The 12,185-nt window shown below is 42.9% G+C and overlaps 1 protein-coding gene across 8 annotated transcripts in view; it reads right to left on the reverse strand.

Moving 5' to 3' along the window:
* Nucleotides 1-12,185, reverse strand: part of RHOBTB1 (Rho related BTB domain containing 1) — a 122,331-nt gene that overhangs the window by 60,854 nt on the left and 49,292 nt on the right. For 4 of the 8 annotated variants that reach the window (XM_059397470.1, XM_059397467.1, XM_059397468.1 and 1 more), the window contains exon 3: nt 2,441-2,491. The exons of 1 other annotated variant lie outside the window; for it this stretch is intronic. The gene's annotated coding sequence lies outside the window, so the exon portion shown is untranslated. Of the gene's footprint in view, nt 1-2,440; nt 2,492-4,603; nt 4,853-5,277; nt 5,409-12,185 lie in introns of those variants that run through there. 3 more of the 8 variants (XM_059397471.1, XM_059397472.1, XM_059397475.1) reach the window with 3 other exon arrangements.

Below are 12,185 nucleotides of genomic sequence, written 5' to 3' on the forward strand. Positions count from 1 at the left end.
TTGAGTAACTGCCTCTTGACCTTCCCAGCAAAGTTCCCTCCCTCTCCCTCTCCCACCTCCTGCCCCTTCCTAAACAACATAAGCCACTTTTCGTGACTTAAGTTTCCTTCCTTCTCCAAGTTTTGTTTTGGTGTTGTGCGGTTGGTTGGTCGGAAGCCTGAGTGGAGAAAAGAAGATGAACATAAAAACCAAATTCATATCTTTGAACCCTATTACATGAAGCAAGAGTGAGGCCTTCAAACAATGAGACTGAACTGCCTGTTTTCTAAGAGAATACCAATAGGAAAGATTTTTAAAAATTCCTCTGTTTTCTACAGGCAAATTTCCTGGGTGAAGAACAATAAGATTTCAAGCGTTTCCACCCATGTTTCAAGATAGGTCAAACGTATGAACCAAAGCCTTCTGAAGTTCAATAAAGCAAACGAATGATTGCTATTTAAATTATTATTAGGGACAACATGCTAATTATAAGGTCTTGCTAACATATAATTTTACTTTTTATTTATTTATTTTTAGATTTTTAAAAAAGTACATTCTGTGCCAAACACGAAGCTCGAACTCGGGTCCCCAAGGTTAAGAGTCACATGCTCTACAGATTGGCCCAGCCAGGTGCCCCTAATTTTACTTTTTAAATAACTACAGGTTTATAGTCGCTATACTGGTATTTTTATGACATAGCACTGCCACAGTTAACTAAGTATCAGTTGATGGTGAGGTCTTAACCTGCAATGTGATCTTCTCAGTGTTCCTATGATCTATTCGGTAATGATACACTGTAGAACCACTTGTACAGAACAAGTTGTTATAGGACAGTTTTATAACAACCCCTTAAATGCTTAAAAGTATCTCTTAGCTAATTAGGCTTTTAGGGTTATTAGCTTGAGTTGGGGATATCAGTATATTTTAAAAAAAGATAACACATTAAGGTTTTCTTTACTAATTTTCATTTTTTTATTACTCCTTCATATAATACTCCCTGAGAAGGATTGACAACTGTTAGAAATTAGTCTACAAAAAGTAGACAAGATGGGAAGAGAAGGCTGTCAATCCTGGTAAAAACTGAAAACGTCCTGCTTAATCTTTACTGGCCATTTTCAGGACTTTGGTTGGGATTTATCTATTATGCATCCAAATTTATCTACATGGCACATTTTAGACAAATTAAGGTTCCAAAAAGAATTGAGTGCTTTAAAGTATCATGCTAAATAGTAATGTTTTCTCAAAGATGCTGTGAAGATTCAAACAGCTCACAATTTTGTTACAAAGTTTTTGAAGCAATAACACCTTTGAGTTTGAGATACTGTAATTTAGCAGTTCTAGATGACTGCATAATTTCTCCCTGTTGGGTTGAAATTCTACCTTCTGTCTTTTCCTAGACTCTCATTTATCATCTATCCAGACCAAATGTGTGCTTAAAATTTTTTCCATGCAAACATGGAATTACAAAGTAATCTCATAGAGTGGAAAACGCTGAACTTCTCGTAAATATACCACTGACCTCCCAATTCAGCCTTTTGGCATGTATGATCTGATTTATCCTTTAATTTTTTATACATGAATATTTACTATCTTGCCTTTTAAATCTGTTTGTAAGATCCTTAAGACCAGACATCCCCTGATAAAAACTTTCTGAAATCTTAGTACTATGCCAGAAAGTACACAAGGATACTTATTATTATGCCATTTTATTTAAGAGAAGGTATTTATTTTTTTGCAACAGTTGGGCCATTTCATGGTATTATATTAGTTGTAATTACCAAGTTATCTTAGACAACTCACTTAACCTTTCTTGGCCCCAATTTCCCTACTAGAGAAGAAAGTCTAGGTTTTAGTGTAAGGCAGATTTTAAAAAAATACTATTTCTCCCATTTCCTAGAAGTAGGAATTGAATAAATTATTTAACCTCTCTGAACTTCCAATTCTTCACCTGTCTTTTGCAGCTCAAGAGAGTAGTTTCTCCTCATAGGGTATTTGTTTTAGATGCAGAATGAGAACATAAATGTAAAGGATACAACACACTATCCAAACTTCGGTTCATACTAAAAAAAAAAAAAAAAAAAAAAAGAGCTATTATTATGCCAAGTTTCTTCTAGCTCTAGAGGGCTAAGATTAGGATAGAAGTAAAACCTTAATTATCAAACACCCAGATCCCCAGCATTCTCAGTGATTCTCACATCCGTTTGATCCCCACCACTCCAAAAAAAGTCATAAAGTACAAACCGATTCTAAGGCCCATTTTAGTAACATTTTACTCAAGGAGTAAAGAGGATAACTTTGTTAATCACTGAACCTGTGATGTTCATAACGAAGTCCATGAAAAAATCGTAAAGACAAATCATTTTAAGACAAATGACTGAGAAACCTGTTCTGAAATCCATGCTCAGAATTAGACACAAAATGTTATCCATCTACGGTCACGGGTTCGCACCGAGACACTGACCTGGCTTTCTGGAAGTGAAGAACGGAACACCCTGCTCACAGCTGGACTTACCTACATAAAAGAGAGAAAGACTTGTAAGTCCTACTGCTGGCCAGGAGCGCATGGGGAGCCGCTACAATTTTCAACACACAGTTTTCCCCCCTCCATCCCCAAAGGGCAGAATCTGCTTTACTTGTGCTAAGTGCCAGTGTCGAAGTGGCATTTCTTTGGGTCAAACACATCCTGAAATAGCTAGGTTAACATTTTGTAGCATTTGTGAAAATATATTTCTGAACATTTGGGGATGATATAAAAAAAGCACTTGGCCCGAACCCACAGATGAGAACAAGGAAAACCTTCCAGGCATTTTACCATAGAGAAGTCATAGAAATGGACATACTATTCCTCCAAAATAACATTTTGGGGCAATATCATCATAAGTAAGAGATGAAAGGATTCTACTTTTCCCTATTCAATATTTGTGTAGTTTATAAGTTGTGATATTGGGCCAATGGCATTAAGTTACCTGTGTTCCTATTTTTCACTTCTGTGATCACACATAGCCCCAAGTACTTAAATTTACACTACCTTTAAAATTTGGGAAAATAACCAATGGGTAAGTTTAGAAGAATGCTGACCATGATTTTATTGCTTCCCAATGTTATTCAAAGTCTTCCACACTGAGAGGAACTGGTTAAATCCCTTTCCCACTAGTATGTCTAAATATGATCCAGGAGTCTCAGAGGCAACCTAATATAATAATTTACTGCCTACTCCACCTGCAGAGCAGTAGGCAGACATTATTTATACTGAAAAGAACTTGTGTTTATTTTCTAGCAACCAGAGACTCTTAGGCATCTACAGAGTTATTGGAAAAGAAATGTAATTCCAAATTTCTAAAGAGTGTTTGTAAACAAACTTACGAATGTATGTTTAGAAAAGCCTAGAGCTTGCTGGAGGTCACAAGAACAGAGCCTATTGGCTATTTATATCTGCTGATAGTGAGAGGACTTTATACAAAGATGAGAGCTACCAATAACAATATTTTCTTCAGTTTAGAGAGGATACACAGTACAGAGTAGAATATGCAGCACAGCCCTCGTTGAGGAGGGGGGAGCCCAAAACTGGAGAAATCTCAAGTTGAGCCTCTGGCTGGGGTCCAACAGAACTGTTGGGGGGAGTTCAAAGTCAAGGCGACTCTTCAGGTCTTAACTTCCTAGAGTTTCCTTGGTCTGGGTGCCTTTGTATATATATCAACCTTCATGCATTCCCCCTCCAACCCCCCAGCAAATGTGTACAGTCAGCTCGAAAGGCACAGCTTGTGTGCTGACGTGCAAAGCCAAGTCAAAACCCTGTGCTTGGCGCTCCCTTCTAACTTTCTGGCTTGTCCAAGTCTAAATATTGACATTGCTCCTCAGTTGAGATGTTTGATACTGCTGAGGATAGAAAAGGCGCAGCTAAAAGTAGGATCTAATGATATATTTTTACATAGTTGTGCCTTTCTTCCACTTCCTTTTTTTTTTTTTTTTCTTTTTTGAGAGGGGGTTGGAGTCCCTTGTCTGCAGTATCTCCCCTCTCCACCCCCCTCCCTATTGTTCTTCCCGAAAGCCGAGCACACAGAGACAAGGTAAGGTGTTTTGCAAGCCCCTCATGGCAGCTCCCACTGTTGTCACAGCAACTCGCAACAGACTCCATAGACACGGGGTTGGGGGTGGGGAGCGCCAAACTGTGGGCTGACCGACCAGTCAACTCTCAAGGGGGTGCAAGCTCTAAAAGGACGAGGGATCCACCTTTTCGAATCCTCCGGCTCCCCACCACTGTTCTTCGAAGGAAAAGAGCCCTCTTGCCGACGCGGCACCACCCCCTCCCTGGCGCAGCCAGCCCGCTAAGGGTGCCTGTTGTACATTTTCTCAGCTCCAAGAAGGGGTGCGGCTGTGCGGGCGCTCCTAGAAATCTCTTCTGCTTGTCTCTGATGCGAGGGTTCCCGGCCTCGCCGAGAGGCGAGGGCGGCTCCCACAGCAGCTCGGTCCCACAACTCTCTGTCGGGACGCTGCTGGCCGCGTGGCGCGGCCCGGCGCCCCCCCTCCCCACGCCACCCGCTGGGGGCCCGGGCGGTGGGGGCTCCGCGGCGGCTGCTCGAAGAGTAAGTTTCATACCACAGCGCACTCACGACACAGAACCTACCCTGAAGCCGAGCGAGACGCGAGCTCTCTCCGCCTTCAAGGGTTGGGGGGAGCGGGGGGGTCCCCGCCACTCAGCAGCAGCCACGACTGCGCGCGGTCGCGGGTGTGCGGGACCCCTGCGCGCCGCGTGCCGCCCGCCGCCCAACTTTGCACAAAGGCAGCATGGCACTGCCTCGCCTGTCGGGCTCGCCCAGCGCCGCGGCCGCTCTTCCCCGTCCGGGGGAGAGGGGCTCGCCCTTTCCCACCCCAGCCCTCCCCTTCTCCTCTTGCTCCCACCCCGCTCCCAGGCGGGCCAGCCGGGCGGAACCGAGCGCCCGGCCCCGAGCTCCGCCGCCGTGGCGGCCGCCGCTCGCACTGTGACGTTAGCAGCCTTCGCGGCTATTTATATCCACACGATTGGATTTCATTCATGAAACCGGGGCCTGGTGTGTCTGTGCGCTGGGGCGCCGGTGGCAAAGGTGCCTCAGCTTTACGCAGATCCGGGGGGCCCGGGACTGGGAGGCAGGCTGCCCGGGATGAACCTGCGCGGAGCACGGGAGACCCTTCTCCCAGGCGGCCGGGAGGGTCGGGTCAGGGCGATCGGGGCCCCCGTCCCTGTCCCCGGCGTCCCACCCACACCCGTACAACTGCTGGCCCTTTGTCCCAGGCTCTGGAAAAGTAAGTTGGGCCACTAACCGGCTGGGCAGCATGGCTTTCTTCTCCCTAGGGGCTGACCGGCCGCCGACTCCGAGGGAGGACATTGGCTTTTGTTTCAAAAAACGAGCCCAGCTGCTGACTAAGGACTGTGTTAGCCCAGCCTCCTCCTCTCCTGGGAAGCTGCACGTGCTGGCGGGCTCCCCCCTCTGGGTTACCTTCCTCGGTGACTTGGGGTCCCCGTAGGGGGCGTAAGCACGACGTGACTGTCCCCCCACCTGAAGAAGAAGGGGATTTACAACCTCCTGCAAATGGCTGAGTGAGGAAGTGAAATTGGCTTTGGGTGTTCATGGGTTGTCAGCATTCTTGAAAGCCCAGGACAGTCCATCCCTCCTGGTGAACTTTTCTCCTCGCTCTTCAAGGCTGACTGACCTCTGCGGACAGGGCCAGGGGTAGTGTGTATGCATTCACAGAGCAAATACTTACTGTGCCCACAGTATGTCAGATACCCTGTCCAGCTCTAAGAAAGTCACAATGCACACAACCAGCCTTGTCCTAGGCCCTCATGGAGCTTTCAGTTAGTCTGCTAAAATTACTGTGCCTCACTCCCCACCTATAAAAAAAAAAAAAGGTAACTGGGGATAAAGGTATTGAGGTCTTTTGCTACCTTAAGGAATTCATTCATTTAATAAACCTGTTTGGAGGCTCTGTGTACCACGAGAAACAAAGAGGGCAGCAGTGTGTCCTCAGTCCCCAAGGAGTTCTCAGGTACTGTGTTCCTGAGATGTTGAAAGCCTTGGAAAAAGGGAGCCTTTTAAGGGTAGTCAGCTTTATTTAAGCCATCCCTGGTGAACTGTCTTTGGAAATGGAGTTATTGGTCCATAATCTTAGACGCCCAGAAGACAAGGTAGTGAGAAGTCAGGTATGGGGGTCTGCTCTAAGAATTTCAAGACAGAGACATAAAAGGGTGCAATCATTTACTGGGCCCAAAACAAACTTCCTTAGTCTATTTAAAAGTGATCCCATTTTGAAAGGCTTAATCAATACAGATTCTTTTCAGGAACACATTTCTTGGGAAAAGTTAATTAACCCTGTTATTCCTAGCAATCAGTCCTTTTTATTGCAAGCTATTTCTCTTCAAACTGCCCTGGGGGCTAAGAAATAGGGTAGAAACTCAAAAGAAGCAGAATGAATATGTATTGCAGTGCGCATATATGGCAGGCAGTGGTCTAGGAGGTTTAAAACAATTTTCTCAATTAATAAAACAACGGATGAGGTAGATGCTATTATCATCCTAACAATTTTATACATGAGAAACTGAAGCATGTAGAAGTAAGGCTTTTCTGTTGTTGAGATTTTGACAGCTGCATTTGTACCTGTGTTAGCCTATGCCAAAGCCTTCTTTTATCACTAAACTGCTTTTGACATCCTGCCTCTTTTCACTTTCTTTCATTTTCTCAGTTATGAATTAAGAGTTAAGTGCCATGCTTAAGCAGCAGGCAGGTGCTAGGACCAGAAAGATACCTATGCAAATACCCACAGTTAGCAGGCTACCATTTGCCATCCATTCCCAGGAGGCAGTGAGGCTCAGCTCTTCTTTTATATGGCCCAAAAGAACAAACAGTCACTATAGGACTATCCAGTTTGATGCCTCTGAGGGAAATTGATAGGAAGAACTTCCAGGAAAATAAATCGGTGTAAATAGTAATTCAGATAAGGCAGAGGAAAAGTCACAGTTCTAGGAAGTCCTTCCAAACAAAAAATGTGATCTGAGGAAGAGATTGCTTCAGTGGTGCTTTGTAGCCCCCAAAGTTTACACATAAAACCCCCGATTCTGGAAAAGTGGGAGAAAATGAGCAAAAAGCACAGACTATATTATACCAACAGGAAAGGAGAGAAAAGGAACAATACAAAGAGTCCTGGGAGTCACTGCCATGAATGTATCGGTCTTCTTGCTATGACCATAAAATAATCTAAATTTGCATACTAAAATTGTTGCATGCTAATAAAAATCAATACTATTAGCTTTTAATAAATATTCAAAATTGGTATTTAAGCTTAATTAAACCAATACTGTGTATTTAAACACTTTTGGGACTGCACTGCAGAAAAGCAGTGTAGACACTTTTGACTGGCTTTTATGGTAAATATTTACAAAGTCATAGAATTAAAAAAAAATTCCCACAAGACACAGAACTGTTGCATTATCACAAATGAACTTCCACATGGTATCCTCTTTGTATGTGCATCCCCCCAACATTAATCTGTTCTCCACCTCCAGACTTTTGCCATTTTGAGACTGTTAATTAGTGGGGAACATATAGTTATTGTTGTTGTTTTTTAACTAAGCATAATGGCCTTTAAGTTCACCCAGGGAGTTGCTTGTATCACTAGCTTGTTCCTTTTTATCACTGAGCAAATTTCTATTATATGGATGTACCAGAGTTTTTCATCTGTTTGCCTCTTGAAGGATGTTTCCAGTATTTTGCCATTACCAATAACATTTCTGTAAAGGTTCGTACATAGTTTGTATTAACATAAGTTTTTATGTCTTTGGGATGAATGCCAAAGAATACAATACACATGCTAAGAAACCATCAAGCTATGTTCCAGAGTACCATAAACATTCCCACCACTAATGTACATTCTCACCAGCATTCACTATATTTTTAATTCACTTGTTCAGTAATTTTGTAGGGACAGCTCATTTATTTTAATTTTCATTTCCCTAATGGCTAACGATTTTGAACATCTTCCCACGTTCATTGTTGCTACCCTCTTTTTGCTGCAATATCTGTTCATGTCTTTGGCCTATTTTGTAATTGGATTTTTTTTTTAAACTATTGAGTTTTTTCAAAAATATATTCTAGGATCATAGAATTCTCAAATTGCAAGTTAAATACGACCTCAAGATCATTCTATTTTCAATTCAACCACTTGTTCAACATTTCTGTTACCATCAGTTTTATAGAGAAGAGTCTCAGATACTTACATAAAGTATTTCCAAGGACTTACATAAACCTTCTATAGAAAGAGCCTTCTCAAGATTATTTTATACACCTGCATTTCAGCGGTGGGTAACAGACTCCCACAGAACTGCTAGCACGTGGCTGCAGCCCAAGGGGCGAGGCCCCACCTCTGCGCAGGCGCAGACACTGCTCAGCGCCTGCGCCTCTGCGCCTGCGCTACTCTTCTTCCTCCTCCTCCTCCTCCTCCTCCTCCTCTTCCTCCTCCAAGCACCTAGGCCTGGCGAGGCACCTGCGTTGGGCCACAGGCACAGGAGAGGAGGAGCTCCTTGCGGAGTCGTCTCTTCCTCCTGGGATGTAGGATTTGGTGTTGTCATTGGCTGTTTAGAGGGGAGTATCCTGGGTGGCGAGTTCCGGGTGTTAGAAAAATTTCACGGGCCAGTACCACTAAGGCTTGAGCATGTGGAAGAGAATCCGCTCATCCCTGTGCCTGGTTTTAAGTACAGATGCGTTTGGTAGAAAAATGTGAAAAAACGGCTGTTGGTGCAGATTCCTGGAGTCACCACGACGGCTTTCGTGACAGCCAACAACCATGGCACTGTCAAGATGCAGTGGCTGGTGGCACAGTCGATCTGCTGGCCCACATTTGTGGGGTTTTCTGACTCTGAAAGAAACGCTTCTGGACTCCAGAGCAGAAGAAGGGCTCTGGGCCCTGGACTCAAGCAGCAGTTTCGTGGCGGTTTGCTTGGACAGATCGTCTTGCGTGCCAGCTCTAGCTCCCACCACCGGGCTACCGGGTCTGCAGGAAAGGCTGTGCGTGGCTCTGGCGAATGGTGACAGCCAGGTAAGACTGACTCTATTCTAGGGCTCTTTGTTCACGGTAAGCATTGAAGGCCCACGAAGGAAATGATCTGACCCTCTTGGGACCTCTGCGTCTCCTGAGACCTTTCCTTGTATACAGGAATTCTAGTGCTTCTGCCACGGTAGCTGTTTCTCCGAGATGTCGGACTACTCTGGGGCCAGATGTTGCGCAGCATTCCATATGGTCGGGAGGGGCCCTTCCCCAGCTTTCGTGTAGTTCATACATCACCAACCTGGAAACACCTGCCATCACAAAAGCTTTCTGTCCCAAATACTACAGGCAGACTTTGTGAATCTGTATGTGTTTATTGCGTTTTTCATCTGGGTGAGACCCTGAAAACCCTTAAGCCCAAGTGGCTAAGCTGTGTTAGTTTTTTGACTGCTTGGGTATTTACCTGGGGTGTTTCTCAAACTCTGGAGATATCTGAAGCTTCTGTTTTCTGTTCACTGTTTTGGGGAAATCTAAGCTAGTCTTGGCTGTGGGAATCAACTGGAAGAGATAACCCTTTACCTGAAAACTCCCAAGTGGAAATGAACTCCTAGGCTTGGATTTGTAGTCCAGTTATCACTGTCAGTCCTGACTTAGTCTCTGTAACAAACTTTTTCTGAAGCACCATTTAAGTATAGATGGACCCAGAAGGTATCTGTGGTAGCTGGGTCCATCTACCTACCAGATGAATGCATGAATACTCTAGATAATCTAGTGGCTCTAATTTTGGAATTTTTGTGATTACCCTTTTAGAGATAGAAGAATTAAATACTATTTTTCTATGACGGCAAAAAGGTTTTTCATATTGGAGTTCCTATCTTACCAGGCACTAATGGATCTAGGTCCTGTGATGGAAACCTACACAAAGGTATTCTTTTCTTATAGTATGGTAAATGTGTTTGTGCAGGTTTACATAAAAATCTGTATGGGAATGCCTGGGTGGCTGAGTGGGTTAAGCATCCAGCTCTTGATTTTGGCTCAGATCATGACCTCAGGGTTCTGAGATTGAGCTTTGAGTAGGGCTTCATGCTCAGCAGGGAGTGATCGTCTTTCCTTCTGCCTCTCCCCATGCCCCTCTGCTTGCTCTATCTAAAGCAGATAAATAAATCTTAAAAAGAAAAATCTTTCTGTGTAGATCCATTCATTAGGTTTTCTGTTGGGTTGGGGTAAGTTTGATAAAAATGTGATTTTGCAAGCTCCACTAATCTGACTACATTCTCTTCCTGTCAAAATTTCTCTAAGATGGTGTTCCACTGGTCTAGCTCAGCATGTGAAAGAGGAGGTAGTAAACAGATTTTATGGTTTTCTACGTCTTTGTTTAGTACGGTGTTACTAATTGGAAGACATATGTCATACCTTTAAAAAATTTTTTTATTTCTTAAAGATTTTATTTATGTGACAGAGAGAGACACGGTGAGAGAGGTAACACAAGCAGGGGGAGTGGCAGAGGGAGAAGCAGGCTTCCTGCTAAGCAGGGAGCCAGATGTGGGGCGTGATCCCAGGACCCTGGGACCATGAGCTAAAGGCAGACACTTAATGACCGAGCTGCCCAGGCATCTGTATGTTATACCTTTAGAAAGAAGAAAAACACAACAAACAATGTTGCAATGTTTATCTTTGATTTTTTAAAGTAAAATATGATTTTAAAAGTAAAAGTGTGATTCTTTCATAAAAATACGAAAACATATATCATACCTCTAGAAAGAAGAAAAACACAACTGTCTGTAATTATGATGTGTATCTTTGATTTTTTTAAAGTAAAAATATGATAAAAATCTGCATGTGAAAGGGACATTTGTTTCAGGAATAAGTTATATTCATAATATTAAAAAGGTGCTAATGCTAGATTTCAACTTTACTTAATTAAAAACAAATGACAAGATTTATATATCACAGCATATTTAAGGCTATCTTGCCTGACCAACTGTTTCATACAAAAAATACAAACTGTGTTCCTTTTCATGAAACAAGTGAAAAAAACCCCACAAAAAAAAACAACAAAAAAATCCAAACACACATTAAAGGTAGTAGAAACAGGATGAAAATAAATTATATTTTGACTATCCCACTAACGAGCCATGTAATTCTGTGCTAGACCCTTAATCCATTGCACGTCAAAGTGCCCTATGTAAAATTAGGCTAAGAATCATAGCTTTCTAAAAGGTTGTTAAGAGGACTAAGTGAAAAAATGTTTGTGGAAAATGTGAAGTATGAAACCCTACACACACTGGGAAATGTGAAAATGGACTCATTACGGGGCCGTTTAAAAACAGTGTGCCCCACAGGGTACCCCTTGATTTGAGAGTACCAAAGATCAATCACAGAGGAACTATATCATTCACACAACTCATCTTTCAAGTGCTGACTCTAAGTATTACACATAACAGTCTCCACCAAAATCTCTTTAAGTAGGAAGTTTAATATTTGAGATTTGACGTTTTTGCTTTGCCAGTGACTTGCAACTGCTGCATTTTCTCCCTCATAGAAGTGAGCTAAACTACATGCAGAAACTAGAAAAATAGACTACACCACACACACATACACACACACACACACACACACACACACACAGCCCATTTCATAAGAATAATTCGCCTATGCGTAGATCACATTTTTCTGCTTACCCAGCATTTCTGATATACATATCACTTAATCTTCATGACAAGCTTGAGAATTATTATCTCAAGTATGGGAGATGGGGAAATGAAGTTTCCTAGAGGGTGACTTGCTCTCTGTGAGTAGAGGGGGAACGAGAATTCTTCCAAACCCGGAATTCTAACCCTGATCAACAGACCGTGTGAAAGTAACTATTCTGAGGTAATTCAGTGCACAGTAGACTAACTTATGCATAGACACCGCTTGCGAAGGAATACTATTTTTTTTTTAGAAATACCAGTAATCTGGAAGCCAACTCACCAGTCAGCCCCTAGGAAGAAAGCTGAAGCATGGAGACTTTTCCTTAGTTGGTATTAGTCGCCTTTTCATAATGGTTCCTTATCTAAAAGCACCGAGGAGCTGATTCCTGTCCCTGGAGATGAGAACATCTGTCTTTGCGCACACAACCGAGATTCTCCTGAGTTCTGTAAATATTTATGTTTACCGTCATATTTCACATGACCTCTACTTTACCACTT

The sequence above is a fragment of the Mustela nigripes genome, chromosome 4 (genome assembly GCF_022355385.1).
Source record: "Mustela nigripes isolate SB6536 chromosome 4, MUSNIG.SB6536, whole genome shotgun sequence".
Classification (NCBI taxonomy): Eukaryota; Metazoa; Chordata; class Mammalia; order Carnivora; family Mustelidae; genus Mustela; species Mustela nigripes.